The sequence below is a fragment of the Tachysurus vachellii genome, chromosome 13 (assembly GCF_030014155.1).
Source record: "Tachysurus vachellii isolate PV-2020 chromosome 13, HZAU_Pvac_v1, whole genome shotgun sequence".
NCBI lineage: Eukaryota > Metazoa > Chordata > Actinopteri > Siluriformes > Bagridae > Tachysurus > Tachysurus vachellii.
In genome coordinates, this window is record NC_083472.1 from 17,675,755 (window position 1) to 17,687,705 (window position 11,951).

An 11,951-nucleotide genomic window follows, 5' to 3' on the forward strand; every position below is an offset into this window, starting at 1 on the left:
GCAGTCACAGTCTTACTTGCCCAAAACCCTTTCAGTTACTGCATTTTAAATACTTAATCAATAGATATTTCATAGAATTGCAAATGCATCTTTTACATGCCTAACTGGGTCTAGTCCATTCAGTGGGAATTGAATACAGAAGACAAAAGTTGGGCTCTGAATAGAGTGGCCTCCAGAATTACCAGCATTTTCATAAAACCAAGCAATTACTCATCAGGGTCACTGTGTATCCAGAGCCTATCCCAGGAATACTGGACGTGAGGGTGTGAAGGCGTCGGGCGAAATAGTGTAAGGAAAACATCCTGGATGGGATGGCAGTCCATCACAGGACACCAGGCACACATACCATCTCTCACTTATGTGCTTCTAGTGGCATGAAAAACTCAACAAAGACAGTAACTCAAGCTTAGGTCCTAAGACTGGAGCAGTAATCCAGCAAAAGTGATTGTGTAGAATAAACATGATTTTTTTCATTCATTTGTGCATCTTCAGTATGCACCCAGTCAGGGTGGTGTTGGATCTGAAGCCAATCCCAGGAATACAGGGCAAAGCACTATGTATACACAAATTCACATCAAGCAACAATGTAGACAATGGGAGGTGACCAGAGAACCCAGTGAGAACCCAGTGTAAACCCACACAGACACAGAACAAGCATGCAAACCTCCACACAAAAAGTAACTCAAACTCAAAATCGAGGTCAGGACCCTGAAGCTTTGAAAATTGAAGCTGAACCAGCCAAATCACTATTCTGACTACTGACAGTACTTCTAAAATGCCCTTATAATAAAATCTAGCTTATAAAAGTAACTATACTCCACGCATCCATTTTCTGCACCCGCTCAACTAGTTCTGCCATCGGTAGGTATGCATCAAGACTCCTTTCTGTTCTTGCAGCCAGGTGATGAAAAGCTTCATCTTCCTGAAATACTTAAAGTAGCATTTACGTCTTTCTATTTTTTCAGTTTGTATAAAAAATTGTTTCTGTGTGCTATATTACCTCCCTACAGCATAGACACATGGCATCCTTAGTTTGCGACCTAGCAAGAACCACTTTCTATGCGTTCATTGATAGAGGTTTTTTAAAGCACTTTTGTATGTTGCTCTGTATAAGAGCATCTGCTAAATGCTGTAAATGAAAATGTAAATGTACCAATTTTCCTACATAGGGTCATGAAGAACTCTAGGAACAAGGCATGGGATACCCTGGACAGGGTGCTGGGTCCATCACTCCCACACCCATTCACACAATATGGACAAGTTAGATCAGTCTACAATGCATATTTTCAGATTGGGGGAAGAAACTGGAAAACCCAAAGAAAACCCCCAAAGCACAGGAAGAACATTTAAACTCCACAGACACAGAATCAATCCCCCAACCCCAGAGTTGTGTGGTGTGAGGCAAATGTACTAAACACTGACCAATATATTAAATAGTGGATGTTGAGGATTGAAGGATTCTGCTATCCCCCAAAGTCTAATATTTTTATTATCTAAGGTTTTGAGACATAAAGTAGTGACTATACCTCATCCATGGGGCACAAATGCTCACTGAATGGTTTGATAAGGATTAAAATTATGTAAATTCTGTGTCATAGCCAAATCAGTCACCAGATCTCAATCAGTCTAACACTTTTTTGTTTTGTTTAGTCTAGATTTTTAGACCAATGTTTTAAGCAGTGCTCTCTATCACTATCATCAAAACAAAAAAATCGAGGGAATATCATTTTGGAGAATGGTGTACAATCCCTCCAGCACATCCTTCTATATGTCTATCAATAATATTCAAATAGTTTCATTAACAGGAGCCTGTTGTGCTGCTCACGTTATTCAGTGTACTTAGTTCCTCTGTAGTTGTACTTCCTGGGATTGTGTTTTCTCAGCTGCAGGCACTTCCTACTGGATGGGTGATGAAAAGTGACAGATGCTAAGCGATACAACCAATGGAGCTCTCTCACAAGACACCTGTTGAGCCTGTTAGACGTGTTAGTTTTGTGTGGAGAGATATAAGAACTGCTGTATCAGATCGAATGTAATTACATCTCTTAGTATCATGTGGGATTTGAGCTGCTTCATACAATTGGCTGCCTAATCTTGACCCATTAATTGGTATTATTTTGACAAATCTTGAATAATATTTTTTACTTTTTTTTTTTACTGTGTAACATTTAGACTAATTTCTAACCAGTTTAATACTACACCTTATTGGTTCGGTTAGAGGTGAGAAAAACCTGTCTGTCCTACACATTTCTTTCATAGTGCACACAGACAGAAGCTTTTACTGCAGCTAATCATTCACTAATCACTTTGCTCCTTGCCCTGGTATACTATTCTGCTCATCACCTGCAGGATTCTTCATTTTTAGGTCACAGGTTCTGGCTCCTTCCAAACATTTATAATGACGCTATAAATGTTATGACATGCATGTGAGCGCTTAGATATGGCAGAGCCATCACTTTCTGACTCAATAAATGTGTAAAATGACAGCTCTCAGATTTGAAAAGGATTTAGAGTACATATGTAGCACTTCATGTTTCAGTATCTTGATAGTAATTCAATAATCCACTATGTTGGAAGATCATTGAGATTTGAGATTTCTTCCAAAGCTAATGCTACACTGAGAAGCATGAACGTCTTTATATCTGTAAAGCCAACAAATGCAGTACTGCAGAATAACATGTCAAACGTGTAAGGAAATAACACAATGAGGCATGCAGTTATAAGAACAAAAATACAATGCATCATGCATGTTCTTTATTTCTCTTATACCCCAGCAGTCTGCCAGCAATTCTCTTTTTTTTTTTTACTTCAATATGTTTACGGGTTAATGCTGCGGAATGTCTTCAAAATAAGTTAGTTCCAGTTATAGTGCACATTATAGCAGATGTAAACATGATGTCTTTCTCCTTACCAGAATTGTAGATTACTATCTATAACAGCAGCACTTCAGAATCGAGCATTCTACAGCACTTTGGTATAACACCAAACTGCCATGTATTTAATTAATGAATGATTATTTTGGGATTGAACAATGTACATATACCTTATGACCAAAAATATGTATACACTTGACTATCACACATACTTTGTGTGTTTCTTCCCCAATCTTTTGCACAATTTTTAAAACACACACAGTTATGCTAATTGTCTGTAGGCTAACAGTACGATGTCCCTTCACTGAAACTAAAAACAAGCTCCCGCATGACAATACCCTTGTGCACAAAGCAAGCCCCATGATGACTTGGTTTGTCAAGGTTGAAGTGGAAGAACTTGAGTGTCCTGAACAGAGCCCTGACTTCAACCCCTTTGGAATGAGCTGGAATTCTGACTGAACTTCAGAACCAACAGCAGTGCCTGATCTCACTAATGCTCTTGAGGATAAATGGACAAATTCCCACAGCCATGCTCCAAAATCTAGTGGAAAGCCCTCCCAGAAATGTGGAGCTCATTATAACAGCAACAATATAGATGCACATATACTAGTGACAGTCTATATAGTGTAGTTTGTAGGGAACATTATAGTAAAATGCTATTATACTGCTAGTTGCTAATTAACAAAAGAGTGTGGTGAGGAGCCAGTTTACATTTATTAATATAGATTTAAATGGAGTTACGATGTAATTGTAGTTCAGGAGAAAGCCCATGCCAAGCTCAACCATCTTCCTAGTTAATGTTCATCAAATTCCTGTCTGTTCCTCCCAACTATTCAACATTCAACACCTACCCAAGAGTCTTTAATTAACAACATGTTTTGCAATATTCTGCTCCTCATCCTCTCTATTTTGACTAAGTTCACAGATTAATGCTGAATGGCAATGTTCACCAGTGTTTGCATCACTTACAGTAGATAAGACAGCGTAATGCAAATAGTCAAATACATCATACAAACACCTCAGAATCTTTCCAATTTCTGTGCCATTAATCCCCTACTAGATAGTGATGCTGAGAGCAATTCAGACTACCTGTCTACAAATGTTCACAAAATAATAATATTTACCTCCATGATGTGGCCTTGCCAGTGTTCACACTGGGAAAAGTCATTCAGGAAGCAACTGTGTCCACTGTGTGTCACAAGTGTTGGCAGAAACACAACTCAAGCATAAAGTAAATAGTTAAAACTGTAAGTCTAGCATTCCAGAGATCTGACCTCGAAACTATCTGGTCACAAAACATTAACTGAACTAATACATCTTCACCCCCTCCTCCTTCTCCTCATTCTCCTACTGTTAGTACTACTCCTACTTCTCATAATATTCCTCTGATTACTGCTACTGTAAATACATCCATTCCTACTTCTTTCACTCCTTTTCTATTACTACTATCATCACCACTGTTATTACTCAAACTTCACCTTCTGCTTTTAATAGGACCCCCTTTTAATAGGGGGAAGTTGTGGCCTAATGGTTAGAGAGTTTGACTCCTAACCCTAAGGTTGTGGGTTCAAGTCCCCCCCCTTGAGCAAGGCACCGGGCGCCGCAGCATACAGTAAATGGCTGCCCACTGCTCCGGGTGTGAGTTCATGGTGTGTGTGTGTGTTCACTGCTGTGAGTGTGCACTTTGGATGGGTTAAATGCAGAGAACGAATTCTGAGTATGGGTCACCATACTTAGCCGTATGTCACGTCACTTTCAATGATATTATTATTTCTTCTCTGACACTACAATTTTTCATATTACAGTTCCTACTACTATCAGTCCTGAACCTCCTCCTACTACTACCATTTCTCCTTCTCCTCCTTCTCTTATTAGTGCTACTCCTACTATTCCTGCTACTACTCTGCCTTCTCGTATTGTTCATGCTCATTCGTCTCCTTATCCTTCTACTGTATTAGTCCTAGTCCCATTATTCTTAATATTACTCCATTGACTACAACTACTGTTCATACTACTATTCCTATTAATACAACTCCTCCTCCTCATCTTCTCCTGCTACTAACACCACTATTTCTAGATAAACTTCCTTTTCATGCTACTAAATTTTTATTGTTCATACTAATGTTCCTACTACAGTCACTACTCCTACTCTTAGTACTACTGCTATCCCTGTTACTTGTACTAGTCTTACCACTTCTCCTACTACTACTACTACTACTACTACTACTATAATAATAATAATAATAATAATAATAATAATAATAATAATAATAATAACTTAACAAACCTTTTAATTGCATACTTTACAACTTTACAAAAGATATTACTTAAGTAGGCCTACAGACGTTGAAGTACATTATATTGAAGTTGAAGTTCCACCATCTCTCAGGGTAAGAGGCAAGTATACTACAAGACTCTTCTCTGTTCTGGCACCAAGGTGGTGGAATGAACTTCCCCTAGAGGTCCAGACAGCTGAGTCACTGGATATTTTCAAGCGGCGGTTGAAGACCTGCTTATTCAGGAAACACTTCAACTATCACTTCTTTCCTTATCTTTTGCATTAAAAAAAAACAAAAAAAACCTTTGACACTTTTTCATTGTAACTTTGAACAAATGTTTTAAACTCATGGTATCTTAAGTATGTAACTTAGCGAGCCAGCATTAATGTATTCAATGTTAGAGATTTAAGCACTTATGTACATCGCTCTGGATAAGGGCGTCTGCCAAATGTTGTAAATGTAAATGTAAATGTTATATAAAAATAAAACAATAATACTGATTCTATGCATCTGCACGACAGTCATTATGCACTAAATATAACACTTTTTTATATAGTATATTGAGTAAAAAACATCTTGAATACCAAATGTCTTTCAAATAGTCTAGTGTTTGCTCTTAAGCAACATAGGAAAAGATAACTTGAGGGTACATGTGTTCCACTACAGCACTGATATTCATAGCTCGAGTGCTGCGCTTTCAATCCAATTATTGAATGAATTTGAGCAAGTTTAGAAAGTTAAAAAGGAATGTAGTAACATAGATTTGGGAATGTAACTATATCTGCATCATCAGGCAGTCGGTCTGGTTTTCAGTATGTCACTAAGTCACATGAGGTGTGTAATTTCTTTCCATTGTTCTGCCTTACAGTGAGAATGGGATTGAATCAGGTTTGAAAAAGATCAAATTGAGCCGAAGAGTGAGTGTGAGGCAGAGCATGATCCAGTAGGTGGACCTGGTTTTATTTTTATCCTCCCAATCTTATATGCAGGGCCTTTCTTGTCCCCACCCTCTTATTACGGATGACTTGAGAGTGAGGCGTGTGCTTGGGAGGAGTCCCAAGACGCACACTGGGTGTGTATCAAGCCTGGAGCAGTGAATTCACTTCACCAACCTGAAAAGCTCACATCACATACGTTACACAGATACACACATAACAGCAACAACAGGTGATGTAGCTTTCACTGTACAGAAGAACTACTACTCAATTATAGAGTTTGCATAATATAAGCTCAGGTCCAACGTTATTGATGGATGTTGCAGAAAGTCTGGATTACCCTACATTTGCAGATAAGTGCTGTATGAGTGCATTTTTGTTTTTCAGGGTACAAGGGCCAGTTGTGACCTTAGCTTAAATTACTGTCTGGTTTTAGTTTAATCCCACCTCTCAAAGTGGACATTAAAGCAATCATTCACACTTAGAGCCATTTCGAGTGGCCATGTTCCACTGGGGGACTTAGTTACTAGGTGAAGTTGATCTATATACAAAGAAAATTGTGTTGATGATTATTATGGTTGATTTGGTGTGTTTTACTTCAAAACTGGAAACACTGAAGGCACCAATCATAACACAGTGGTGGAGCAAGTTATTGTCAAAAAATGGGTTTTAAAATATAAATTTGTGATGATCTGAAACAGATACATAAGAAATATCATGTATTGTGTATGACATTTTATTATTTTGTTTAGTTTTTTATGCTCAGACCGACGTATCTGTAAAGGTCGGGGATGGAGTTGTGTTTTATTCATTCATTCATTCATCTTCTACCGCTTATCCAAACTACCTCGGGTCACGGGGAGCCTGTGCCTATCTCAGGCATCATTGGGCATCAAGGCAGGATGTGTTTTATTGTACTACTGAATTTTGTATAATAAAGAACTTTAAATAAATAAATAATATTTCCTGACAACATCCACAATAAAAACCTTCAACCTTTTTTGTCAGAACATAATTTTTTTATATCATGAATGCACTGAAGGGTGGGGTTTGGATAGTGTAGCAGATGGTAATAATAATAGCTGTTACATACAATACAAACCATATAGTTAATAAATAAACACAGCTTCAGGTCTTGCCTAAGGTTCCAACAGTATATCTCCTTCCAGGCACCGATTTCTGAGCTCAAGAATATTAACTTTTATTTTGATAGGATATAACATTTGATATAATATAAAAAATATAATTGTAGAATTACTGTAAGAAATTTGAAATAATTTGATACCAAAAAAATAAATCATGCAGGTCAATAAACTAAACAATCAGCTCCTTAGCTTAAGAAAAACGAGGGGGAACAAGATTAAAGAAACCTCTAGTAATCTATAAATGAACGATAACATAGAGGAGTTAAGCACAGGACTTAGAATTACAGCATTGTGAAAATATTCTGCATGAGCAGCATAGTGGGCTGGTCAACAATGTCTGCCTTTTTCCTTCTATATGACATAACATCAGTTGCCGTATTCAGTTCTTCTAGACTGTGACAGCTTTCATATTTAGTTCTTTAAAAATGTACCACACTGTACCGTCGTATTAAAGTGGACATGAATTTCTGGAGCTTTCACCATTGATCAGCTGTTTAAAACTCATACTTACACTGGAGTGTGGATAATGCCATTCAAAATGGTCATTTTTACATGATTTTTCCCTTTTAGTAGTGAATGAGAATGCAAAAGCAGCTTTGAAATGAAATATCAGTTGCATCTGGTAAAAGGGGAATTTTAGGGTGTACAGTCTTATCTATTAAGGGCTGGTGTGGCTGCAGGTTTTCATTCCAGCTAAGCAAGAGCTGCACTTCTATTGAAAGCCAAGATTAACTGATTAAACGGGTGGAATCAGGTGTGGCTCCTGCTCTGCTGGAATGAAAACCTTCAACCACACCGGCCCTTTATGGATAAGATTGGGCAGAAAATAAATACAATATCATACAGTCCATTATGACAAATACCTATACTGCCATACGGCACACTGATTCAATCAGCCTATCATCTAACAGAAGTACAATTCAGATCATGCTGATACAGGCCAAGAGTGTTCACGTCAATCATCAGAACTATCAGACTGTAACATGTTTGTTGATGTCAGTTGGAGATTGGAAAAAGGCCAAACAATGTTTTTCCTATCTTGAACTGTCCAGTATCTGTGACCCTGCGCACATTGTAGCTTCAGATTCCTGCTCTTGGCTGATAGGAGTGGTCTTGTGCCGTTATATCACAAAATTCGGCTAACATACAGGATCAAATAAAATCAAATTTTATTTGTCACATACACATACAGAGAGAGTACGACATGCAGTGAAATGGAGATATTTATTCACTCACTCATCTTCTACCGCTTATCCGAACTACCTCAGGTCACGGGGAGCCTGTGCCTATCTCAGGCGTCATTGGGCATCAAGGCAGGATACACCCTGGACGGAGTGCCAACCCATCGCAGGGCACACACACACTCTCATTCACTCACACACGCACTCACACACTACGGACAATTTTTCCAGAGATGAGAAATCAACCTACCATGCATGTCTTTGGACCAGGGGAGGAAACTGGAGTACCGGGAGGAAACCCCGAGGCACGGGGAGAACATGCAAACTCCACACACACAAGGCGGAGGCGGGTATCGAACCCCCAACAATGGAGGTGTGAGGCAAACATGCTAACCACTAAGCCACTTAGTATTACTATTATTATTATTATTATTAGTAGTAGTAGTAGTAGTAGTAGTAATAGAAGAGGATTTCTGCTTCTAATATTTGCTAGTGCCTCAATTGCTCTATTAGCCTGTGGGGAGCCATTAGACTATTGTACACTTGTCTTTTTATCTCCAAGCTCACAGACAACTTTGGCCAAGTACAGACAGCAAGCCTCAAACTCTTGAACCATAAAACAAACCTGAAGTGAAGTGGAAACACTTTGCCTTTCAAGACATGAATCAAGTGGACCACAAAACGGGACCATGCTAAGGTTACTGTACCGAGAACATTTTTTGGTATATCTGAGTATGGTGGGCTTGTAGACAGTCTTCAAGGGGTCAAAGTTAGAAGTTCATTTGTTGTCAACACACAAGTGCTGAGTATGTGGTCTCAAAGCATGTTTAATGCTCAGTGTGTGTAAACATCCTGTACCAGCTAGGTCTCTAAGCTTAAATGTGGCTGAACATCAACAAAAAAAAAAAGAAAAGAAAATACAAAACCTATGGCGTATTACTTAAGTTCAGCTATGCTGGGATACTTAAGACTGACTGTACATTTAAATTTACTTTACATCACTTAGAAATTCAGTGGAAATGCAGATAATGTGTCAAGTATTTTCACTGAAAATCAAGCGTTCAGCGCTCAGAGTAGCACGCAGTGTGTGTGTGTGTGTGTGTGTGTGTGTGTGTGTGTGTGTATTTGTGTATTTGTGTATTTGTGTATTTGTGTGTTTACTTCTAAATGCACTCAGGTATAAAAAATAAGAAGCAAATATTGCAAACTCTTAAACTACTAAACTGTTACACTCAACAATGGTCAAAAAACATCATTCAGTCTCTGTTAGTTTACTCTGTTAGTTTGCTGCTTAAAACTGGACAGTTGAAGACTGGAAAATGTAACCTGACCTGATGAAGCACAATTTGAGTCAGAATTTGACACCATCAACATGAACCTGTCTTGTGTACCAGTTGCTGGTATTATTACACCGGCTGGTGGAGCTGGTGTAACAGTGCGAGTCACCATTTTCTTGTCACTTTGGGTCCGTTAAAACCAATCAGACATCAATTGAATGCCATAGACATTTGTTGCTGCCCATGTGAATCCCTTCATGACCACAATTTACCATCTTCTAATGACTACTTCCAGCATGATAATGGAACATTTCACAAAGCAAAAGTCATCTCAGACTGGTATCATGAACAGGACAATGAGTTTCACTGGTTCTTCACTGGTTTTCCCAGTCACCGAATCTGAATCCAGTAGAACACCTTGGGGACGGTGGTAAAACAGGAGATTCTCAGCATGAAAGTGCACCAAAAAATATGCAGAAATTGTACGATGTCATCATGTAACCGTGGACCAAAATCTCAGTGAGGCTGCTTTGATATAAAAAATATAATATGAATATAAATATACTAATATTTATTTTCATGTAGGGTCTTTTGTTTTTTAATTTTAAGAAAAAAATGTACAAAAACTTTTTTTTTCTCCTCTTGATAAACTTTAGATCATAGCAAATTTTTCTCCATAGTTTGGGATTATGTAAGCAATAGCTAAGCTGTGCTACATCCTTCCTTCATTTACATGAAGAACACGCCGGAACAGGTGAGGTATTTTGCCACAGCAAATCCAATTGTCCCATGCTGGGATGTCAGTGGGCCAATCATACCAGAAGCTGCCTTCGCTACCATATAAGGCAACAGGCTGAGCACTCACAGTAGCACGCAGTGCGTGTGTGTGTGTGTGAGTGTGTGTGTTTCCCTGCAGAAGGCCTGCATTGTTCCTCACTCAACCAAAGGGGATATAGATGCCAAATTCATGTCTAAATATAAAGCCCATTTTCACAATACAAATATGGTGGTCCCATCAAAAAGGAAGTGACTCCATACTAATGTCTCAGGGTGCATTTCGGTTTGTTTTTTTACCTGATTGTGAGCTGAAGTAGTCTAGCAAAACTGTTAAACCAGACAGGGATTGAAAAACCTGATGTTAGCAATGCTCTCTAAAAGGAATGTTCAGCCCAGCCCTGAAACCATTTATCTGATCTTCTGATACCTGTGAAGATGTTTGGATTTAAATCCCTCCCCCCAGGACAGTAGGGGATTTTCAAACCCATTCGGTAGAGATTTATAGCTCTTTTTATGGTAGTGTTCTCCTCCAGCTAGTTTCCTGCATGACATAATCTCTCGCTTAACTTTAGGTATCTGCTGATTAGAGCTTGTTTTCATGACTGCCACTCATTTGAAGAGGAAGGGCAATACAGCACAAGGGGCACTCCTGGTAAGGGGCAAACCTATGGCGAGTGTGTGGAGAGCTCTTGTTCTGTTATAAAGTTTTCTGCTGAGTCAAGGTTCTTTCTGTTCTTCGTACAAATAGCTCATGTAAGTTTTTAGCAGTTGAATCACTTTTAGCTTCTTTAACAGCTAATAAATTGTGACTTTGATTGGTCTTCTTCCTTATTTATATCTTGCTTTAAATAAAAAGTGGCTTCCAAAAAAAACAGACAGATTCATCACTAGACCTCTGTGTTATTTTGGAGTTTTTTTTTTTTTTTTTTACTTTACGTGATTGCTTTTTAAACTAACTACTATTGTAATTGTAAGTGTATTGTTATTTCCAGGAAAATAGGATATGTGTGTGTGTGTGTGTATATATATATATGTATCATCTATTTTTTATTTAGACCTTCAGAGTACTCCGAAAGGTCTCCTTTTCTCTCATCCAGCAAGTGATTCTACATGATACCTCAAACTCACAGTTTAGCATTCAGTCATTAGGATAGAAAGAAAAATATCCAGAATTGAGACTTTCAGAATTCCTCATCTGTGTGACATTCTCATGCGTCACAATACCATCACTGAGCACTGAGCAGGCCCTCAATTAGCTCTCAGAACAGTCTCAGTTCTTCATGGCATGGATTCCACAAAATGTTGGCAACATTCTAGAGATTCCGGTCCATGTTGACATGATTGCATCACAAACTTTTCAGTGCACTAAATGCTGCAAATCTCCCAATCTACCACATCAAAAAGCTGCAAAGATCCCAAAGATCAGCAGGTATAGCAACAATCAAACTAGCATGTCTGGCACAGCAATCAGGCTACAGTCAAAC